At 43.5% G+C, this 22,646-nt stretch overlaps 1 long non-coding RNA gene across 1 annotated transcript; it reads right to left on the bottom strand.

The window, feature by feature from the left end:
* Positions 1–598: 598 nt before the first annotated feature.
* LOC123383421 lies at positions 599–7,966 on the bottom strand. Its single transcript, XR_006593131.1, has 2 exons — positions 7,535–7,966; positions 599–2,007 (listed from the first exon to the last, which is right to left on the bottom strand). It is a non-coding gene; the product is annotated as an uncharacterized LOC123383421 (long non-coding RNA).
* Between the last annotated feature and the right edge of the window lie 14,680 nt (positions 7,967–22,646).

Below are 22,646 nucleotides of genomic sequence, written 5' to 3'. Positions count from 1 at the left end.
CTTCACAGCTCTTGTCTCCTACGTTTCTAGACCTCATATCCATATGCCTACTGAACAGCTTCCCTGGATGTCCCACAGAAGTCCCGCAGGTACCTTTGTGTCCACCTGCCCATTCTCGAGCTCATTCTCTCCTTCACCCCCCACTCGCGTCTGTCCTTCCCCTCTTTGCCCACCTTGGTTAATGGAACCACCGACTGCCTACTGTTCCCACTTGGAAACAACGCGTCATTCTCGATCTCTCCCCCGAAAACACACACGTTCGATGTGTTAACATATTCCTTAATTTCTACTCGCTACTAGGTCTTGATTCCATTCCTTCTCCTCCATCTCCATTGCCGCCGTGCTGATGTTGTCCTCTTTTGCCCAAATATACCTTCATTCTTTCCCTGAAACGTGACAACTTTCTTCCTGTACTGGTAATTTACATTGACCTGTCCCGCTACTCGTTCCAACTGCATAATAGATCATCAGTGTCAGGATTCTACTTGTCTCACCAGCAGCGTAGTTTGCCGCCAGCCTAATACCGCTACACGAGGTGGGAGACGCGCCGGTGCTTGTCTCACGGAGGCGAAGGATGAATCTCCAGGACGAATTGACGGAGAGTGAGCAAAGCGGTAGATTTTATTGCGGGAAAGTACAAAGCTCTCAAGAGAGAGAGGGGTCCCGACGGGGTAGCTGCTGGGGATTTCTGTCCCCGGCTTCTAGCGTGGACCTTATCGGACGGTTTGTGAGACTCCGCCCATGGCACCTAACCTGGGCAGGCCCAGAACCGTTCATCTTATTCTCTTCTTCCCCCAACTCCGCTGCCACCGCTGCTTCTCTTCAGCCTCGCACGGGAGGCTACAGCCTGCCTCCCTGAAGGCCCCTTCTCTCTCCCTGCCTGGCGGAACCCTTTCCCTACTCACTCCGCCCCCTGGAATAGGGCTCCCAGCTGCCGTTAGGGAACGGGGGCGATGACCGTTCTGGCTTCTTCAAGCTGACAAGGGACGGCGTGGGGGTGCGGCAGCCAGAGTCCACCCGGGGGTCGGTCGAGTGGTCCCCGGCATGGTTCCACAGGAAGGCGGGCAGGCTTGAGGCACAGCAGCATCGGCGGACACAAAGAGAAAAACACAAACTAAAGATTATATCGACTCACGAGATGGCATCTCTAAGACAGTGCTCCCAGTCCCCAAACCAGTCAAACAATCCAGGGGAGACCCTCTGTCCAACTGTGCCCGAATGTGACCGATCAGTGGTGAGACTCTGTGACAATTATCAGTCCCACTGAAACAGCACACGTGAGGGAATCGCTCACAACCCGGGTGACGGAGGAGCAGGCAAGGCATCAGCGGTGGCTCGGTTCTCCAAGAGTCCGGCCCTAACTTCACCTAATTTGTGATTTAAAGAAAGCATCTAATGCTTGGGAGGTATCGCGTAGAGCTCCGCTGAGTAGGCCGACAGTTTGCTTGATTTTGCCGTGTGAAACTTGTCTAGGAGCCGGGAGTCCTCCCGGAGAGGAGTCAAGGCAGCCACTCACCACCATTACTTTGTAATCTTTCGGTAAGCCAGACCCGGGTATTATTTTATAAAGCAGAGCTTTTATTACTTCTTGCGCCTTTTGTGTCTTGCGGGGGAAGGCCTCTACCCAATTAGAACGAGTATCAACTCATACCAAAGATGTCGGAACCCCTTTGACCTTGGCACATGGGTGAAACCTAATCATCAGTCTTCCCTGGATAGCCTCCAGTTCCTTGGTTGTCTGGGAGAGCAAGTCTGTGGTTGAGAGGATTGTTTCTAAGACAAACTTTGGAGGTTGATACTACTTGCTGAACTCTCCTTGACCGATTTTTCCCAGCAAACGTCCTTTGGGCCATTTGATGAGTTCTATCCCTCCGTAAATGAAAGGCCTGATGCAGTGCTTTAATGATCTTCCAGCTCTGTGTGCCAGGCGATCGTAATGCCCCTGCTCTGTCTGTAACCAACCCGAGTGCTGTGACAGCGGGCGTGAGTCAGACCCCAGCTCGTCTCCTTGGGAGAGAAGGTGGGATTGAGTCTCCTCTAGTAGTGGATAGAGGGGGCGAGCTATTCTCTGAACCCCAGCATCCACAGCCTATAACATCCACTAATTCCCAAAAACCCACGCGACTGTCGATCTTTCCTGGAGCTGGTGGCACTATAGTCTCTACTACGGTTATGATGTCCCTTCCTAGCAAGGGAGTAAGGCTCTCTGGCATTACCAAGAACGAATGAGGAAGAATTAGTTATCTCCACATGCACCCCAGGGGCTGAGAGGAAAATGTAGTCGTAAGTTTTCCAGAGACGCCTCTAATTTTTAGGCTGCATCTGGACAGTCGGCCGGGAGTGGAAAGGAGGACAGAAAAGGTGGCTCCGGGATCACGGAGGAAATGAAACAGCTTTTTAGTTGCCTGAGTTTCCCAGACTTACCCGAGGCTCCAGGCTTCCAACAGACAGTTGGTTCTGGAGAGCCACCACGAAGAGCCCCAGGCCCCGGCAGTTCCTTCCAGGGGACACCGGTTATCTGAGCCCTCGCAGATAGAGGTCCCCGAGGGCATTCAGACCTCCAGTGATTGTCTCCACACGAGGGGCATGGCTTGCAGGGCTTGGACTTCTGTTGTGCCTCCTGAGGGCAGTCTCGGTTCCAGTGCTCTGACTGGTCACACGAGTGGCGTTTGGTGCCAGGACCTCGGGTAGTCTGGTCCAACATAGTACATAAGGCCGAAATGAAGGCCTCGGATTGTATCTTCAGCCTCCTTTCCTGTTCTTTCCTCTTGATCTGGGTTGTAATACACCCAGCTGACAGCTCCTAAGAGCTCCTCCAGGGTCCCTTCCAGGCCAACAGCCAATTTTTGCATTTCTGAATATCTAGGGCTGAATGAGTGACAAATTTGTCCTTTAAAATCATCTCAGCCTCAGGAGTATCAGGGGAGATAGCCATATATTTAATGAGAGCCTCTCTCCACCTCTCCAGGAAGGCCATGGGGCTCTCTTGTGTGTTTGTGAAATAGTGGCCAATTGAGCATAATTTAAGGACTTACCTCGACCTCTTTAATTTCTCTAAAACACAAGCTTGCAAGTGGCAATACCACCCCTCAATGGGGCGGTCGTAGTCCCCAGTTAGGATCTTGAGATGGTTCTACCTGGGTCCCAGTAGGAAACGGGGCGTTCCCTCCCTATCGGACCTCCAGTCCCATGATACTTAATGTGTTGCTTCTTCTTCAGGGTTTGTGGATCAAAAGCATCCCAGTGTTTTAGAATGCGTTCCAACGGAGTATTGGCCTTGGTTGGGGAATTGCCATGTATAGGAAGACAGAGGAAGAGGCTTCCCTTCTCTCAGTATCCTACAGCTGGCCAGGAGAAACCTCATGTCCCGGCTCCGCTTTTGGACTGGCTATGCGAACTGGCAGCCGAAAGCTTTGCCGGTCTCTCGAGGTGCTGGGAGCACTTGCTCTTATCCAGGCTTGACCCTACCTCCGAGAGCTGACCTTGTCTTTTCTGAATTCTCCTACCCTTCTGTTCCGACCTGCGGGACTTTGGGGGTATCGACTGTGACCGAGCCAGACTTCCCCGGTTGTAGAAGGATGCGCTAATTTATCTTGCCCACCAGTGATCCTCTTACAAGTTTATTTCAAAAGGCTGGCGAAAACCCTTTTTTTGTAAAGATAAAATCGGCCGTTGAGGTGGCTAAAAGGGCCAAAGTCGAGGTCTGTTCCTCTTGCCTTTTTCAGCAGTGCCCACATAAAATATGTTCCAGCCACGTGGGTATCCAGCTTAGAGTATCTAGGATGTTACAAATCGGCAGACCCTGGGCTCAGTGGAGCAAAATGGCTCCCGTGCATCCCAGTAGAAGCCCATCGCGTATCATCCATTGCTCATATGGCACGGACACCCATGCCTTTGGGAAACAGAAACGACACAAATGTGGAGCATTTGCTTGATTACATTCAGCAGAGCTTTAACTCTTAGAAACCCTAGTCCCCAGCGAAAACTAAGTAGTAACCAGTTGTGCATTGTCTGTTACATCATATTTTTTTTTTTAATTTTTTTTTTCAACGTTTATTTATTTTTTTGGGACAGAGAGAGACAGAGCATGAACGGGGAAGGGGCAGAGAGAGAGGGAGACACAGAATCGGAAACAGGCTCCAGGCTCTGAGCCATCAGCCCAGAGCCCGACACGGGGCTCGAACTCACGGACCGTGAGATCGTGACCTGGCTGAAGTCGGACGCTTAACCGACTGCGCCACCCAGGCGCCCCCAGATTTTTTTTTTTTTGTGGCAAACTTATGAATCGGTTCAGCATAGAGCGTGTTTTTTTTTTTCCAACCGATTTAAATATCCTTCGTTTTTCTGCCTCTTAGCCAAAAGCACAAACCTGTGTTTAGTAAGCATTGCTTTAGTATGCCATATGATTTGGAGAAGGCCTAAAAGTCTAACGAATTCAATCCAGTTTATCATCCAAACGAACCTCTAAAGTTTCGAGTTACCCAAGACCCTGAAAGCTATTTTAACAATTACCCGTGGAAACTTTGAGACAGACAAAATTAACTATTATTTGAAGCCATCTTTTTTGTTGACGAACTGCAACAGAGACATTTCTGAGCTCATTGGACCCTCAGTAAACCTAGGTAGAAAACGTTTGATGTTTACTGTTGACAACTGTAGAGACACGTCTGTCTTCATTGGCTTCCACCTGTGTCCGCTCAGCAGTTCCCCAGTGTCCATTTTTACCTGGGGCATGCACCAGGTAGGAGAGCTGAGGGGGCGGTGTAAGTCTAAGGGGTGTTCTTTGCTCCTTGAGGGCCAGGGGCGGAGGAGCTGTTGGTGCCTGAGGCACTGAGGACGGCGTAGGAACCAGCAATGCAGGCCGCGGCCCAGGTGGTGCAGAAACGGGAGGAGGGGGAGGGGAAGGCAGAAGAGGCCAGGTGTCTCCTAGAAGGCTGGAGGCAGGTAAAAGGCCAGAGGGCAGACAAACAGGTCCCAAAGCCTATCGGCTGGGACAGATGAGCAGAGGCAGATTGTTTTCCACCAAGTGGAATTAGGCAGTCCTTGCTGGGGCACAGAAGACAGGGAGCTTCCCTGAAACAGAAGGAGTTTCGGCAGCTACTTGGGAATATTCCTTAAAGTCTCTCCATCTCCAGGTAGACTAACCAGGAACAGTTGGCTCTAATCATCACAGTCATTGACCCAGGAAGTTGAATGAGGGAGAAGCTTCCACATACAGTTAGAGTAACTGGAGTGCATTAGGAGAAACAGAGAGAGAGAGAAAGAGAGAGAGGGAGAGACAGACAGAGAGAGAGAGAGAGAGAGAGAGAGAGAGAGAGAGGAGAGAGAGAGGAGAGAGAGAGGAGAATTAGAGTCCCCTTTGGTAGAGATGACCTGTGTTTTCGCCAGCAACCTGGGTTAGGTTTCAGAACACTTGTCTATACTGATCAGGGTTGTCTGCACATCTGCCCGGGTCCTTTTTAATGTGTTTAAAATCTTGCAAGGAAAACGGAACTGTCAGGGGCCCAAATTCACCATGAGGCATTTGAGTCAATGGATACATCCCCTGTGCCCTTCCTTTCAGGGGGAGGATTTCTTATCCCTGGCAATCCTGGATAAGGAGTGCATGAGGGTCTCCCGGGTGGCCTTTTCTGAGAAGAGGCCTCAGGGGGCAAGTCTGTAAGTACTCGCCCTTCTGGGCCCCATAAAGGGCCCACGAGGTTGGTACCTAACTTACAAGTCTCCCCTGGGAAGGCTTGGTCCTGTAAGGCCAAGAAGACCTGCACGTAAGGAACCTCTGACCATCTGCCCTCTCGCGTACGATATAGGTCTAACTGTAAGATAGCACTGTAGTGAGTACTTCCCTCAGGAGGCCAGGACTCTCCATCCTCTGGCCAATATTGAGGCCAAGACTGGGAGCAAAAGAACCTTCATGCTCTCCCTTTTGACCATTTGTGGATCAAGTCTTTCCCAATTTCTCAGAACACATCACAGAGGGGTGCCGGTGGAGAAAGGTTTGTTTCCCATCTCACGGTCCGGGTAGGAGTCAAGAACCTCAAAGAACCTCCGTACCTGTTACACCAGAGAGGTGACCATGAAGGCGTCCCAACATACGAGCTCTCCCCTTTAGAATCAAGGCTTCCCTGGATCCGCCCTCCCCAAGGTGAGAGAAAGGCCTAACACCCGGGGTCGAAGAAGGGCTGGGCCAGCGGGAGTAGCCATTCTGACCCGCTGCTTTAGCCCTGACCCCATCCTTCTTTCCCTCTCCGGATCCTTCTAAATCTCAAGGAGTTTGGCGAGGTTAGGGACTTAAGGTTGGTTATTTATAAAGGTTATGGGTGCAAGCAAACAGCGGGAGTGATTATGCGGGGGCATGTGCTGCTTATAGAAAAGGCTTCCCTGGGCCGGGACCCCCAAGGGCCGGTCTCCCACCCTTTTAAGTGTCCCGGGTGCCCAATGGGAACCACAGGGCAGGTTCAGAGCACTGGACTGCCAGTCCTTATACGCCCCTTTGGATGAACCTTTCCTGTAACCGAGAAGGTCCCTGATGACGCTTTCTTCGGAGCCCTCTTGACTGGGCCCTCGTTTCTCGGTCGTACCAATTTGCTTGCACCCCCAACCCATGGACTCTAGTCCACACGGTCAGTTATTTTCGCCTCACCCCCAAGCATCCTTCCCTCCTGTATGCCTGATGTCCTATCAGCATATGGGTCCCGACGGAAGGGTGCAATCCTTGAGACCTGGCAGTATTATAGTTTCTGTCTTTCTGTTGTTGAAACAGGAACGCTTTAACAACGCATCTTATTAAGGTTCCTGCTGCTATTGCGCATAAAGAAGGCACTGGCGGTAGACTGGCCTTCCTATTCTTAGTGTTCCAAACCCAGGGAATACAGAATGCTTGGTAATAGTAAGCCGCTTCTAGCTTGTCATGAGGGGGGATGACCCTAATATCGCCCGCTGAGACGCGAAGCCTCGAGTCCTGGCCACACGTACGCCGGAGTTGTATCTGACAAAAATACATATGTCTCACCAGACAACAGAAAAGCGGGAAAGATCCCTCTCCTTTATCTAGACTATCGTGAAAGACACTTTTAAAGGGGAATTCCTGATAGCTACACAAACAGCATTCCCTCCCTACGTGACAAAATCGGTAGGACCACCTGCGAAGCTGCTGCACCCATAAGATGTCCAGGTATTTGGAGAAAGAGTTACGGAGAACAAAGAGGGACTCCAGATCCTTCAAGGAGTCCCTAATTGCTGGAGCATACTGATCATCAGGGATTGGAAAGCTTTTAAAAGGCATTTCTGCCCAAGGATAGGCAAAGGAAGAATAAGCCGAGAGCAGAAAGCGGAAGTGGTTAGGGTCAGGCCAACGTCCCCCTTTCACAAGGGGGGGGGGGATTGACCAAACCTTACCCAGAAACCTGTCACCTGAGACTGAGACCCGCAGTGGCACTACCAGCTTTTCACCGGCCAACAGGTGCCCGGTTTTGAGAGTCTTGGTAAGGAGATCCTCCGCTCAGAAAAGGAAAGGAAAGAGTCAGCTGTTACTTACACCCCGACAGCTCCCGGGTTTCGGCACCAAAATGTTACAGGAGAGAACCTGGTCCTTGTCTCCCGGAGTCGCGGACGACGGAGAGCGAGGCAAAGGCACAGAGTTTATTGAAGGAAAGTGCAGAGCTCTCAAGAGTGAGCAGGGTCCCGGCTGGGTAGCCCCTGAGGACTCTGTCCCTGGCTTTTTACTGGGACCTTATCAGAAAGTCTGTGAGACTCCGCCCATGGCACCTAACCCGGGCACATCCAGAACACGTTTATCTTATCCCCTTCTCCCCCAAACTCTGCCGCCGCTGCTGCTGCTTCAGCCTCCCACGTGTAGCTGCAGACTGCCTCCCTGAGGGTCCCTTCTCTCTCTCTCTCTGCCTAATGTTAACCCTTTCCCTTTTCAGAATGTTGGTAACAACAGACACAGAATTAAGCAGGAGAAGTAGTTCAGGTAGAATGCAAATATCTCGATTACAAAGAGGTCATACAGGGACCTATAAGGACCAAATAAAGTTACAGATTTTCCTGTGGTGGAATTGATGTCTTCTTGCTACTAGAAGAAATGGGTAAAGGCGGGGAATAAGTCCTGCAAACCACACCGATCTACCCTGCAGACGAAGGCGGATCCCAAAACTACACTACAGCAAGAGTATAGGAAATCCGGTTGAATGGCAGGAGACTCACATATTACAACTCAGGGAGGTGAAAGTCGGTTGCTGCCATGGTAGGCAGGTAGAACTGGGATTGCTCACAAAAAGATGCAAACCCACGAAAAGAGCCAGAATACGAGCTTCCGGTTAGGGGTGTTACTAAGGCTTGTTTGATGTTTAGTGGTCAGCTATTGGCCACATGTCATACGTAGGAATGTGTTTTGGGTGGAGACAGAGTAGTCCCATCTTCTGTGAACTGGGAGATTTCAGCCAGAGCCAGTTGTCAATCCTGAGTCCTATTCTAACATGACCTCTCAGCAGTACTTGCTTCTGTGACCATTCTCTTTCTTGAAATGTCCCATTTACTGACTTTCGTTACACGACGCTTTCTTGGTTGTCCCCTTACTTCTCTGGCACCTCCTTCTGCACCTCCTTTACTGGCTCATCCTCCCTCTCTGCTTCACTGCTAAATGTTAATGATTATCAGAGCTCTGTAATGGGCTCTTTCTTGTTCTCTGCTTATCTGTCACACACACACACACACACACACACACACACACACACACACAATTTCAGTTCAAATATAAGTCACGAACTGTAATCCGTTGTTTTTCACCTTTGCTTTGAAAATAGAATAATATGGTGATTCTTTTTAAAAGAAGGGAAATGTATGCATATGCCCAGGCATTAACTTTAATATTCTTATATTATTTTCCTAAGAATGCTTTAAAGATATAAATTCTGTGTGTATTCCTTATCATTAAAGCTAAAATGGCAACATCTCAAGTTGAATGTAATAAAAACTAGAAAATCATAGTATAAAGTGACAGATAATGTTGTTTTGTTAAAACTAAATCACTTCGTTGTGGACATGGTGTTTCTGAATTCCGCATTCCTGTTCTGTGTGTTCCTCGTTGACTCCACTCTGCCACCACTTTTCTGGTTTTAAATCACAGTGAAACGTGTGTGTGTGTGTGTGTGTGTGTGTGTGTGTGTGTGTGTGTGTGTGTAAAACAGACAGCCACAACATAATTTGCCTTCACTTGGCTTGAATGCATCATTTATTATCTCATTTAATTCCACAAGGTGATCAGAAAATGAGCATTTATCTCTATAAAATTTTACCACCACAGTGAAAACAGAGAATTAAAAAAACAAAACATCCCTGAGAACATGTCTGTGGACCCCATTTTGAGATACATTAGCTCGCTTTGAACTTGCATGGGAAAGTGACATTGGAAATGTCTAAACTACAGCCACCATTTTCTTCTACCTCAACCAGCTCCCTATCCTGCTTCCTGTATCAGCAGTGGGTACCACCTGATCTATCCAGTCATAAAACTAAAAACAGATTCATCTCTGATCCCTTCCTTCTCTCTGTGACCTATAGGGAAAAAAATAGCAAGTCTTGCCGAGTCTACTTTTCACATATCTCTAGAATCATCTGACTACTGCTGCCCTGTTTCACACCACTAACAGTCCTAACCCTATTAATAGTTGTTATTGCACAACTACACTCTGTCTGGTCTCCTCATTTGTCAGAAAACTAATATGGTAAATTGGATCTTGAACGAAGATCTTACTCCAGATTGGTATGCTCGGTGGTTGGACACTTACCTTTTGTCTAGTATTTTTATTGACTAAATAGTTTTAGAAAGTACATTGCAGGGGCTTTGCAAGCCAGTGAACTTATTGCTTGATTTGGTATTGCTTTTTATTTGCAATTGGCTTTACTCTGATGACCAAAATACAGGGGAAACTACTATAGCTTACCTTAGAATAATATTTAGATTACTTATTTCACAGTTGAAAGGTTTGGGCAAATGGACTCATTTAAGCAGAAGAGTTTACTCCTGTAATAGAAAAATGATGGTCCTAAGGTACTAGGCCCTAAGATACATCAAGGTCATGGTGTTTTTTCTTCCACATGGTTAGATGCAGTCTCCTTTTTCTGGGAGGAGGTGGGGGTGGGTACAGTGGGAATGGAGGAAGGCTTGATAGAATGGCTTACGAAATCTATCGGACTGAATCTTAGAGTCTCCATGCTTTTTTGGTCATGCTGTTCATCCACCCTTTCATGTGACATAGTACCTACAATACAGAAGACATTCGAATATTTGTTGAATGAGTGAATTCTCAACTCATCGTTGCCTATCACACCCCCACTGACCCAGGAATCTAGTGAGTGACAAAATCATAAAGTCATAGGATGTTAGAGAAGGCATAAACTTTTAGGAGCATGTAGTGAAGGAATTTTCACACTGTGATCTATGGACTTGGCAAGGTCTGGACCCTCTTGTCCCCACTTCAACCAGAGCTGAAACTCCTCAATTTCTGTTACATACTGTGGTTCCCAGCAAGGCATTTTGGGAAAAATATTTCTGCTTTTAAGCCTATAAAATGGAGCTTTTTCATTTTCAAGGTTGGTTTGGTCTAAGCCCATGATTTAACAGATGAGGAAACTGAGGCCCAAAAAGAGGAACCTATTTTTTCAAGATACACAAACTAGAGTTCAAAGTCTAACCTTCCCCCTCCAGAAAACAGAGGGGGAGGATTCCAGAATCCTGCAAATTTATTGCCTTTGCCCAAATGCAACAATTCCTCCCCCTACCTTTGCCACCCTATCTGTTGTGGTAGGAATTTTTCTGAGTGGAAATAACATGAAATCCTAGAATGTCTGAATTGGAAGGGATGCAGAGATAATCTAGTTCAAAATGTTTCTACTTTTAGGCAGAAGACATATTCTTCATTCAACGAAATAGTACATGAGAGCCTGTTGTTTCAGCTTTCTTTCAGTCTTCGGTAAACATTTGTTGGGCATTGTTCTATCTCTGCAGATACGCTAGTAAAGAAGACACGGTCTTTACTTTCATCAAGGTCACATCCGGTTGTGAGTATAGGAGACTAAACTGAGAAACAAGCAGTGTAACCTGACAGAGGAGGTAGAGATAGAATTTGGTAATAAGCCAATCATTTGAAATAAATCAAGGATGAAGTTCAGACACTCTAAAATTAGGATGTAGTTTCCAAATGGTTTTTTTACTACTTCTATATTTCATTATGCTAACAATTAAATGCCAGAGTTCCAAGTCGTGTATTGCTGAATGGTGTTAAAAGAGGAAGGAATGTTTGGATAGAGTGATTTCTTTCTCATGAAGAAAAATACGCTATGTTAAAAAAATATACATAGCTTCTTCAGTTGGCTTAAACTAGTAATTACGTATTGTAACAGGTGATATAAAACAAAGAGGGTAATGTGAAGGAGCTACTTGAGGCTGTGGCCATTTATATAGACTGGTGGGAGACAGTGTCTCATGTATGGCGGTGAGTTTGGCACCTCCCAAAGGTGCTCAGCTGTGGGGCAGGTGAGGGCAGAAACCTAGCTCAAACTCTGCTCGCCAGATTAAGTGCCCTGCCATCAGGTGGCATTTTCATTGAGTTACTTCCTCCAAAGGTACTGCCTGTTCTCCAAGGCCTGTTCTGCAGGGATAAGCCCCCGTAAGCGGGGACTTGGTTCTAATTTGCATAGAAAGGCTACATAAGAAAGCTGCAGCACGGATCAGTGAAAATGTCTCTGAAGATTGGACTTAAAGGGTGAGGAGGAGTCCGTGTGAAGATCTGTCCTTGAGGTAGAAAGACCAGCAAGCAGTGGTTTGCTTGTCCTTGAGTTGGAAGTTTGCGTGTTGTATTTGAGGAACGGTGAACTCACGTGGCTACAACAGCATATATGACGGGGGGAAGAAGTTGGAGGGGGTGAAATTGGGGAGAGTAATGAAGGCCAGAGTGCATAAAACTTTCCAAACCATCGGAAGGATTTGAGCTTTCCTTTTGAGTTGGATGGGATGTTATTGGAGGGTGACCATCAGAGCGGCTCTGATTAAAGTGCCTAACACCGGTGGTGTGCTGCTGAATGCTTAACAACCCATTTTCTGGTTGCTGATTTCCGCGATGTAAATACCCCCATCGTGACCGATTTCATGTCACTGAATGTGGAGCTGAGAAGAGGCGTTATCAGTCGACGCGGTCGTGTGAGCCAGTCGCGGCCCCTCATTTTCCACACGTAAAAGCTACAGAAATCAATATGGTGAAATCAAGGAGGACCTCGGTTACCAAGCCGAGGAGTAGGGGCTTCATCCTGTAGGCAGCAGGCAGCCCTTTGTGCATTTTAAGCAGAGCTAGCATGGCTAAATTGTGTTTTGTAAAGCACTGGGGGGTAAATCGAGGGTAGTACATGTGTTATATCCATTTTATAAATGCAAAAATGGGCACTGAAGTGTTAGATATGTTATTCTAGCAAGGGGATTTGAAGAGAATATTGGCAAAAGCAAACCACATGAGTTAGTGCCAAAACTAACATTTGAACCCAGGTTTTCCAAATATCCCTTTTGATAAAGCATCAATAAGTGGGAAACAGAAGATACATTTCCTTTTTTTTTCTTTTTTTTTAACTGATAATAATGAGAAGATACACTTTCTTGACTTGAGATGTTTAATAGAACCCCAGTAAAAGGTCATGTGGGAGGGTGGTGCTGGCAGCATAAAAGTACGTATCTTGTCAGTAGTCCAGTAAAAATGTCGCTACTGAAAATGGGTGATTCTGAAAAGTTGAATCATCTCGAAGAATTTTGAAACAGTGGAGAAGTTGGCATTAAAACAGAATTACTGATTGTACATCCTTATCTCCTTTTAGAAGGATAAACAAATGGCTGAGGATTGCCACTCATAACACAGATCCATTAATAAACTATTTAACTTCAACACTAAAATGTCCCTTAATTGCACAAGGCTTAATAGTGTATAATCAACCTGACAGAGGAAATAGGGGTAGACTTTAGTAATAAGCCCATCATTTGCAATACAGCGAGGATGAAAGGCAGACTCAAGTTAATCTATTGAAATTAGTATGTGACTTCTAAGTTATTTTACTATGTCTATATTTTATTATGCTAACAATTAAATACCAGGGTTTTGAGTTGTGTGTTGCTAAATGGTGTTAAAGAGTGAGAAATTTTGGGGTAAAATGTTGGTTTCTTTCTCATGGGAATAAATATGTGAGTTAAAAAATTATACATGGTTTCTTCAGTTGGCTTAAACCAGTATCAAGAGGCATCTTAAACAAGGTGAAATTTGTCATTTCTCTTGGCATACAACCAAGAAGGACTAATTAGCAGGAAAAGTTTTCCCCTGCAGGCTGCAAAATTAGTCTTGAGGTCAAAATAAATGATAATGAGAAAGTTGGGTTATTAAGTTTAAGCATAGTTTCCAAAGGATAAATATAAAAGGTCATTGAATAGAAGATTATCATAGGGAAGCTTTCAAGCTTGCAGATTGAGATTTAGTTAATATAGGTTGCTGAATTTTTAACACATTTGCATCATATACGTTTCCTTCATCTCTACTGAATCATTAAATTAGAAAATATAAGCTCCCAAGACATTTTAATAAGAGTGTTGAATTCAAATATTCTGGTGTCTTAATTTTTCAATAAGAAACTGTTGGCTTCTTTTCTCAAGAAACTGCACTCTGATTTAAATACAAACAGCACTTTCTAGAATTTTTATCCAGTGAGTAGAAAACTCGTAATTCTTTCTGCCTTCTGTCTGACTTTCATTTGGGTAGTCCACAAATGTTTATTGAGTATCTTTTTTGCACAGGCCACTGTGGTAGCCACTGTGTTAAATGTATCAGTGAATCCATTAAGGGTCCTGGATCCATTAAAGATGTAGCTCAGTAGGATAAATAAAACACATTCTTCAATTTGCATACCACAAGATGGAATGTTACAAATACCATATGAGAAGTGCAAGTACAATGTTTTCTGAGCCTAGAGGAATGAGATATTACTTCTAATTAGGATAAAAGTGAAGCCCTCTAGGTTAGGATAAGAAGACATGAAATGAATGGTGGGAAGGCATTCTAGGTGGAAGGAGTAAGTTTGAACACGGACCTCGAGCTGAGGATGTACAGAATGCATAGTGAGGAGAATGTAATTCAATGAGGCTGAACTCTGGGATGGGTATGAAGAAACATAATGGCAAAGGGGGAAAATGTAGGTTTGTTAACTAATTTATTAGTTAATAACTATTTTGTAATTGAAGAATAATTAGCATGCAGTGTTATATTAATTTCAGATATACAGTCTAATGATATTTTTTAATTGAAGTATAATTAGCATGCAGTGTTATATTAATTTCAGATATACAGTCTAATGATTCAGCAATTCTGTGCATTATTCAATGCTTATCAAGATAAGTGTACTCTTAATCCCTTTATCTATTTCCCCCATACCCCCAGCCACCTCCCTCTGGCAACTACCAGTTCTCTGTATTTAAGAGTCTGTTTTTTGTTTGTCTCTTTTTTTCTTCATTTATTTGTTTTGTTTCTTAGATTCCACATAAGAGTGAAATCATGTAGTATTTGTCTTTCTCTGACTGACTTATTTCATTTAGCATTATACCCTCCAGGCCCATTCATACTGTGGCAGATGTAAAGATCTCATTCTTTTTTATGGCTGAGTAATATTCCGTTATGTCTATACACACATTACATACATACATATATGTATATATGTATATATCTGTGTGTATATATGTATGTATATATATATGTATGTAATGTGTGTATATACATATGTGTGCATATATATGTATATATACATATACACATAAGTATGTCTTTTTGAATTAGTGTTTTCATGTTCTGTGGATAAGTACCCAGTAATGGAATTACTGGATCATATGATCATTCTATCTTTAATTCTTTGAGGAACCTCCATACTGTTTTCTACAACAGCTGCACCAGTTTGCATCCTCACCAACAGTTGTTCTTTGTTGTCTTTTTGATTTTAGCCATTCTGACAGGTGTAAGGTGATAGATATCTCATTGTAGTTTTGATTGGCATTTCCCTGATGATCACTGATGTTGAGCATCTTTTCATGTCTGTTCACCATCCCTGCGTCCTCTTTGGAAAAAATGTGTATTCATGTCCTCTGCCCATTTGAATCAGAGTATGTATTTTTCTGGTATTGAGTTATAGAAGTTCTTTATATATTTTAGATATTAACCCCTTATGGATGTATCATTTGCAAACATCTCCCATTCAGTAGGTTGTCTTGTTGTTTTGTTGATGGTTTCCTTTGATGTGCAAAACCTTTTTACTTTAGTTTAGTCCCAATAATTTGATTTTGTTTTTGTTTCCTTTGCATGAGGAGGCATATCTAGAAAAATGTTTCCATGGCCGATGTCAAAGAAATTATTATTTATGTCTTCTTCTAGGTGTCTTATGGTTTTAGGTCTCACATTGAGGTCTTTAATACAGTTAGAGATTATTTTTATGTATGGGGTATGAAAATAGTCCTTTTTCATTCTTTTGCATGTAGCTGTGCAGTTTTCCAGCACCATTTGTTGAAGAGACTATCTTTTCTCCATTGTATATTCTTGGTTCTTTTTGTTTTAATGCTTGTTTATTTATTTATTTTGAGAAAGAGAGAGAGTGTGGGTGACAGGCAGAGAGACTGGAAGAGAGAGAATCCCAAGCAGGCTCTGCGCTGTCAGTGCAGAGCCTGACATGGGGTTCGAACTCACTGTGAGATCATGACCTGAGCCGAAACTGAGCCGGTTGCTTAACTGACTGAGCCATCCAGGTGCCCTTCTTGGCTCTTTTGTCATAGATTAATCGACCATATCCTTAATTGACAACTATTTACTGAGTACCACCTGTGTGCCAGGGACTGGTCTAGACAGTGGTGATACAAGAATGGACAAGACCATCTTTGATCTCATGTAACGTTAAGAAATACCTTTGAGGCTAAATATAGAATTTTGATAGTGTATAAGCAAGGTGATTATCAAAGGTAGTCTGTCAGCAACACGTTCATAGTTTTTCAAAAAAAGAAGTATTTTGCAAAGCTACTGGCAATGTGTTATCGCTAGCTGAAACATAAACTAGAAAAACCCATACCATTCCCAGTTAACACTTGTAGAAAGTAAATATGGGCATAAAAAATAGCAGTTGTATATAATATCTTATTTTAAAGAATTAACTTCACATCTGTCATCTCATTTGTTCCTTCTGTCTACCCCATGAGTTCAGGTATAATTTGTATTATTTCCATTTTAGAGACGAGGCTTAGAGACTAAGTGACTTGGTGATGAGCATAGAGCTTTAAGTGTCTGAGCCTGGATTTGAACCCAAATATACCGTCACTCCTAATCTTCTATTTTTTAGTCTTTAGCCTCTATAGAATCAAAGGCTCTAGAAACAATTTTCCCGTGCCTATTTTTCCTATCTCATTTCCTGTCCCATCATTCTAACACTAGATGCAGTGAAACACTAAAAAGATTATTATGGACATAGATTTCTGCAAATCTTTTCACCTGTCAGTTTTGATTTAAATTAAAAACAGTATTGTGGAAATCAAATGAGCAGATCACAAGGCTAGATCCCAATTGCATTGCAAATGCTGATTCCTTGACTCCCATCGGGTTGCGTGCGTGCTGTTTTACAACATTTTTGGAGTGGCCTGTGTGAGTCTGCCAAAATCCGTTGTTGGCATTCTTTTTCTCACCCTGAAGATCCCCCATATTGATTTAATAGATCTTTCATAAAGGTGACTTCTTTCAAAGGCTACAGCCACATTTATCTTTCATGGACTGTAAGAGTGGCATTCCCCTTGAGAGAAACTATATCGATTATTTATTAGAGTTTTATCCCAGTGGTGCTTAGGTCGTAAGAGACTACAAAGGGAGAATCAGGGTTTAGATACCCATTTGGAATGTTTGAAAGGAAGCAACAACCCGCTCATAAATTCTTCTTGCGGACACAACAGCTGCATGAAATGGCACTGAGACATCCAGGCAATTGTATAACAGTTCCATCAAAGAGGTCTTTTGGCACCACATAGCTGAGACTGTCTATAACAAATATTCTCTGCATGCCTCCAGCGGGAACTATGGGGAGCCATTCTACCCCACTCAGACGCATGATCTCATCTCATTCTCATAACCATTTTATGAGAGAACTGGTATTATCCCCCTGTATGGTAGACATGTGATTCTTGCTGAACACACCCTTTGCCTTTGCACAAGCTGGTTCGTATTCCGAAAATGACCTAATCCACCTTGTCTGTCCACTGACCTCTATCTAAACGTTGAAAAACAGTTTAAGTGTCCCCTATTCTGTGACACTTTCAGTTATTGTACTGACATTCTTTTCACAGTAAAGAGGGCCAACCTCGTGCCTGGTCTGGTGCTAAACATTTGGGATCCGACGCAGCAGTGAAGCAGACAAACGTGAGTCCTTCCCTTGTTCAGATTTTTTTTTTTTTAGTAAGGAGAGAGAGACAATAAAGCAAAGAATACAAGAATTTCAGACTGTGATATGTACCACAGAGGAAAAAAAGGGTGATGTGATAGAGCATAAGGATGGAGGGAGGTGATTGGGTGGTCAGGGAAGCCTCCCGTCTGCCTCCATCCCTCCACCTTTCACCTATATTGTTACATCCACTGTACGCTACTGGATCTGTTGGTTTCCTTGTCTTCTCGCCATATGTCTGTACACTTCTCGGCCAAATGGGTGCTTTCCATTTGGGAAGCTTCCCATCTCTGAATCTGCTGGGACAGAGGAAGCACTTCACAAATATTTGGTGAACTGGCTTGAGGAAACTCAGTCCCTGAATAATGAAGTGACTTGCCTAAAGATATGCCACTAGAAACGTACAGATCAGGATTTGAACCTGATCTTTCTGACTTCAGGTGTAGTGTTCTTTCCCTCATGTTACCATCTTCTTTTAGTGTTCTTTCAACGACACCCCCAAGTCCCTCCATGATATGTGCCACTACCACCCTTATCCCCCCGCTTCTAACTTTGTCTCCTGTTCTCCTTTCACTTGGTTCCAGCCCCTTGGCCTACTTGCTGTTCCTTGAGCAGATTGTGCACGTTCCCACGTCAGGGTCCTGCCCTGGTTTCTCTGCCTGCAATGTGCTTTTCCCAGGGTTCTTTTCCTACGTATCTCTTTGACCAACCCCCTCACCTCCTTCATGTCCCCACTCAAATGACGCTTTCTCAATGGGGACTATCCCATCCTCTGTTTTTAAATTTCCAACCTGCCCCTCAGTACTCCTGATCCCTCTTAACCAGTCTAGCATTTTCCCCCATGGCACTTATTACCTTCTACCATATTAGGTGGCTGCTTATTTATTGTGTTTATTGTTTCTTTTCTCTCCCCAGCTAAAAGATAACCTCTAAAGGGGCAGGCTATTGTTCTATTCTGCTCACCGTTGTGTCTTAAGGTCCTAGAACAGTGCCTTGAACGTTGTAGTCATCCATTAACTATTTGTTGAGTGAATTTTGAATAAAACTCATGTTTAATCAAAATTCAATGAAGATGGCAAACAGAGGTCATTGCCACTGGATCCTTTGATGCTGTCCTACCTGTGCCGAGAATAGCATAGTGCTGGGGCTTGGGTGAATAACAGGGAACGTGGCACGTGCTTAGGCTGAAACACTGCCTCATTTGTATTTGCTGGATATGTCTCCACTTGATCATCAGGATGAGGGTCATATGTCTGACCAACTTCCTCTACTGTGCTCCTCTCCCTTTGCCAGGCGCACTGAGAAGATGCGTTTACAAAGTGTCTGGTGAATGGTCTTATACACAATCAGCAATTGGGCGTTTGTTGGGCTCTCTTCTAATATCTTCCAGAGTTTTCCCTCTAAAAGAATAGCAGTGCATAGTTCTCCAACTGGCTCATGAATTTGATCTGGGCTACTTTCCATGAGACGTGGGGAAGTAATGAGAGTGATGGGCTCTTTTTAAAATGACCCTTTCTCTGCCTATTAATTTTGCTTTTCTATTTATCCATGGAAGTCCTGTATCTGAAAGCAAAGCAGCTACCAGGATAGGCTCTCTTGAACTTGGCAAGCAAAACCATCTGCCACAGCCAAATTGTATTTAAATAAATAGACCCTGACTTCTTAGCTCTGTGCTTATAATACTTCATTTGTTTTGCAGGGTGTTTTTAGAGGTCATCCAAATTTTATTTAAATACTACTGCAGCATAAATATGACTTCAGAATGAAATTTTGAAACATTAAGCGTATTCAAATATGAGCTTTTGGTGGATATGCTCTGTAATCTTAATTCGTTTCTCAGAATTTGTCCTAGAACAAAGGGATTTGAGGACATGGTCACTGAATTCCAATGAGGCGGAACAAAATCTCATTGCCGGGGAAGGTTAGCATCCGAAGCCCTGCCTGTTCATGGTTACCACGCAGCCTGGTTCCACCCCTTCTGACCTGCCATTTCCACACGGCCGCCTCATGGCAGCCTAGTTTGCCACCTCATGTAATTCCACAGAACTCTGGTTTTCTCTCACAAGACGCAGACGACCCCACAGGTACACAGCCGTGCTGTTTCTCATTCCCTCAGCTACATAACTTTCTAAAAGACTCCTCCGACAGACAGCTGTGTTACAGTCCGATGCCCATACAAGTAGACACACACTCTCCCACTCCCGCATATGCGTGCGCACACGTGTTACAATCCAGCCTGTTTGTCCCTACGGACACTCAAATAAATACACAAACTCGCTACTACTTTCCAGTACTCGCATCTTTCTTCTCTCCCTGATAAGATTCTTATCTATGGCACAAGGTGTAAGCCCATCTTCAGATCGGCACTGTAGGAAATGATGGACATAAGAGAAGTAAATGAAGTGTCTTTTGGTAATACTAAAAAAAAAGTGAGAATTGTGCATTTACTAGGTTAATATCTATAGCATAGCAATTAGCATTAAAATGTTCAGACCCTGAGCAGCTAACTAAGCATTTACTTTGTTTACTCTGTATCCCTATTAGCTAATGGTATTCCATTTTTATATAAAGAATTGAATTTCTCTGAGATAGTGATCAAAGCTTCCTTCAGCAGCAGTGGCTTTAAGCCATAGACCACATTTATGTAGGGGTAAGAAATCGCAATAAGACTGAGTTATTCTCAAAGCTACACAAAGAAATAATTCTGAAGTTCTGGGGAGAATCTCTCTGAGTATTTGACTCTAGTACTAATCAACACTTGCATGTAAAATTACTTAAGGCCAGGGACAGAACTGTCTAAGGGCATCAGAGATAACAGTGCCTGAAGCTCACACAGAGCTGGTAATAGCACCGATTCCCAACATCTAGATAGAAAAACTCAAGACTGGCAGGGCATCGAGTAAAGCACTCAGAAGAGTCTTGCCTGAATAATGGGGAGTAATTAGCCATAGAGAAAACGTTGGTCTTGCCCTGCTTAACAAATCTTAAAAAGCAAGACGTGATAAAAGTATTTCCAAGTAACTTAATTGCATCTGAAAACAGGTTCAGAAAAATTGATAATTAACGCAATGGGAGAAGACATTTGCAGATGACATATTGGATAAAGGGTTAGTATCCAAGATCTATAAAGAACTTACCAAACTCCACATCCAAAATACAAATAATCCAGTGAAGAAATGGGCAGAAGACATGAATAGATACTTTTCCAAAGAGGACATCCAGACGGCTAATAGACACATGAAAAGATGCTCAACATCACTCATCATGAGGGAAATACAAATCAAAACCACATTGAGATACCACCTCACACTGGTCGGAGTGACTAAAATTAACAACTCAGGAAACAACAGATGTTGGCAAGGATGCAGAGAAAGTGGCACCCTTTTGCACGGTTGGTGGGAATGCAAACTGGTGCAGCCGCTCTGGAAAACAGTGTGGAGGTTCCTCAAAAAGTTAAAAATAAATCCACCCTACGACCCAGCAGTTGCACTACTAGGTATTTTCCCAAAGGCCACATAAATGCTGATTCGAAGGAGTACATGCACCCCAATGTTTATAGCAGCACTTTAAACAATAGCCAAACTACGGAAACAGCCCAAATGTCCATCAACTGATGAATGGTTAAAGATGTGGTGTGCATACACACACACACACACACACACACACACACAAACACGTATACACGTACATATACATACACACACAATGGAACACTACTTAGAGATGAAAAAGAATGAAATCTTGCCATTTACAACAGCGTGGATGGAACTGGAGTGTGTTAAGAGAAATAAGTCAGTCAGAGAAAGACAGGTATATGACTTCACTCATGTGTGGAATTCGAGAAACACAACAGATGACCATAGAGGAAGGGAAAGAAAAACAAGATAAAGGCAGAGAGGGAGGCAAACCATAAGAGACTTTTAAATACAGAGAACAAATGGAGGGTTGCTGTAGGTAGGGGAGATGGGTGGGGGGATGGGTTAAATGGGTGACGGGCATTAAGGAGGGTACTTTTTTTCTTTTTTTAAAGGGTGCATATATTTTATTTATTTATTTATTATTTTAAAAAATATAGTTTATTGTCAAGTTAGCTACCATACAGTGTATACAGTGTGCTATTGGCCTTGGGAGTAGATTCCCATGATTCATCGCTTGCATACAACACCCAGTGCTCATCCCAACAAGTGCTCTCCTCAGTGCCCATCACCCATTTTCCCCACCCCCCTGCTCTCCTACCCCCATCAACCCTCAGTTTGTTCTCTGTATTTAAGAATCTCTTATGGTTTGCCTCCTTCTCTGTTTGTAACTATTTTTTTTCTTTCCCTTCCCACCTGATTTTCCGTTAAGTTTCTCAACTTCCATATATGAGTGAAAACATGATATTTGTCTTTCTCTGACTGGCTTATTTCACTTAGCATCATACCAAGGAGGGTACTTTTTGGGATGAGCACTGGGTGTCATATGTAAGAGATGAATCACTGGGTTCTACTCCTGAAGCCAAGACTACATGTATGTTAACTAACTTGAATTTAAATTTAAAAAATTATAGGAATGCAAAAATATCTAAAAGAATAAAATACCTAGAAAGAACTTTAACCAAGGAAGTGAACGACCTGTACACTAAAAACCATAAGACACTGATGAAAGAAATTGAAGAACACAAATAAATGGAAAGATATTCCATGCTTATGGATTAAAATAATTAATATTGTGAAAATATATATACTACCCCAAACAATCTATAGATTCAATGCAATACCTATCAAAATTCCAATGGCATACTTCACAGAGCTACAGCAAATAATTGTAAAATTTGTATGAAACCACAAAAGATCCTGAATTGCCAAATCAATCTTGAAAAAGAACAAGGTTGGAGATATCATACTGCCTGATTCCAAACTATACTGCAGAACTGTAATATTCAAAGCAGTATTGCATTGGTGCAAAAACAGAGCAATGGAACAGAATTAACCCAGAAATAGACCCAGACATATATGGACAATTAATCTATGACAAAGGAGTAAAGAATATGCAATGAAGAAAGGACAGTTTCTTCAATAAGTGGTACTGGTAAAACTGGAGCCAAATGCAAAATAATGAAATTAGACCACTATCTTACATCATGCACAAAAATTAACTCAAATGGCTTAAAGACTTGAATG

The sequence above is a fragment of the Felis catus genome, chromosome X (genome assembly GCF_018350175.1).
Source record: "Felis catus isolate Fca126 chromosome X, F.catus_Fca126_mat1.0, whole genome shotgun sequence".
In the NCBI taxonomy this organism is placed as follows: Eukaryota; Metazoa; Chordata; class Mammalia; order Carnivora; family Felidae; genus Felis; species Felis catus.
This window is presented reverse-complemented; position numbering and strand designations above follow the sequence as displayed.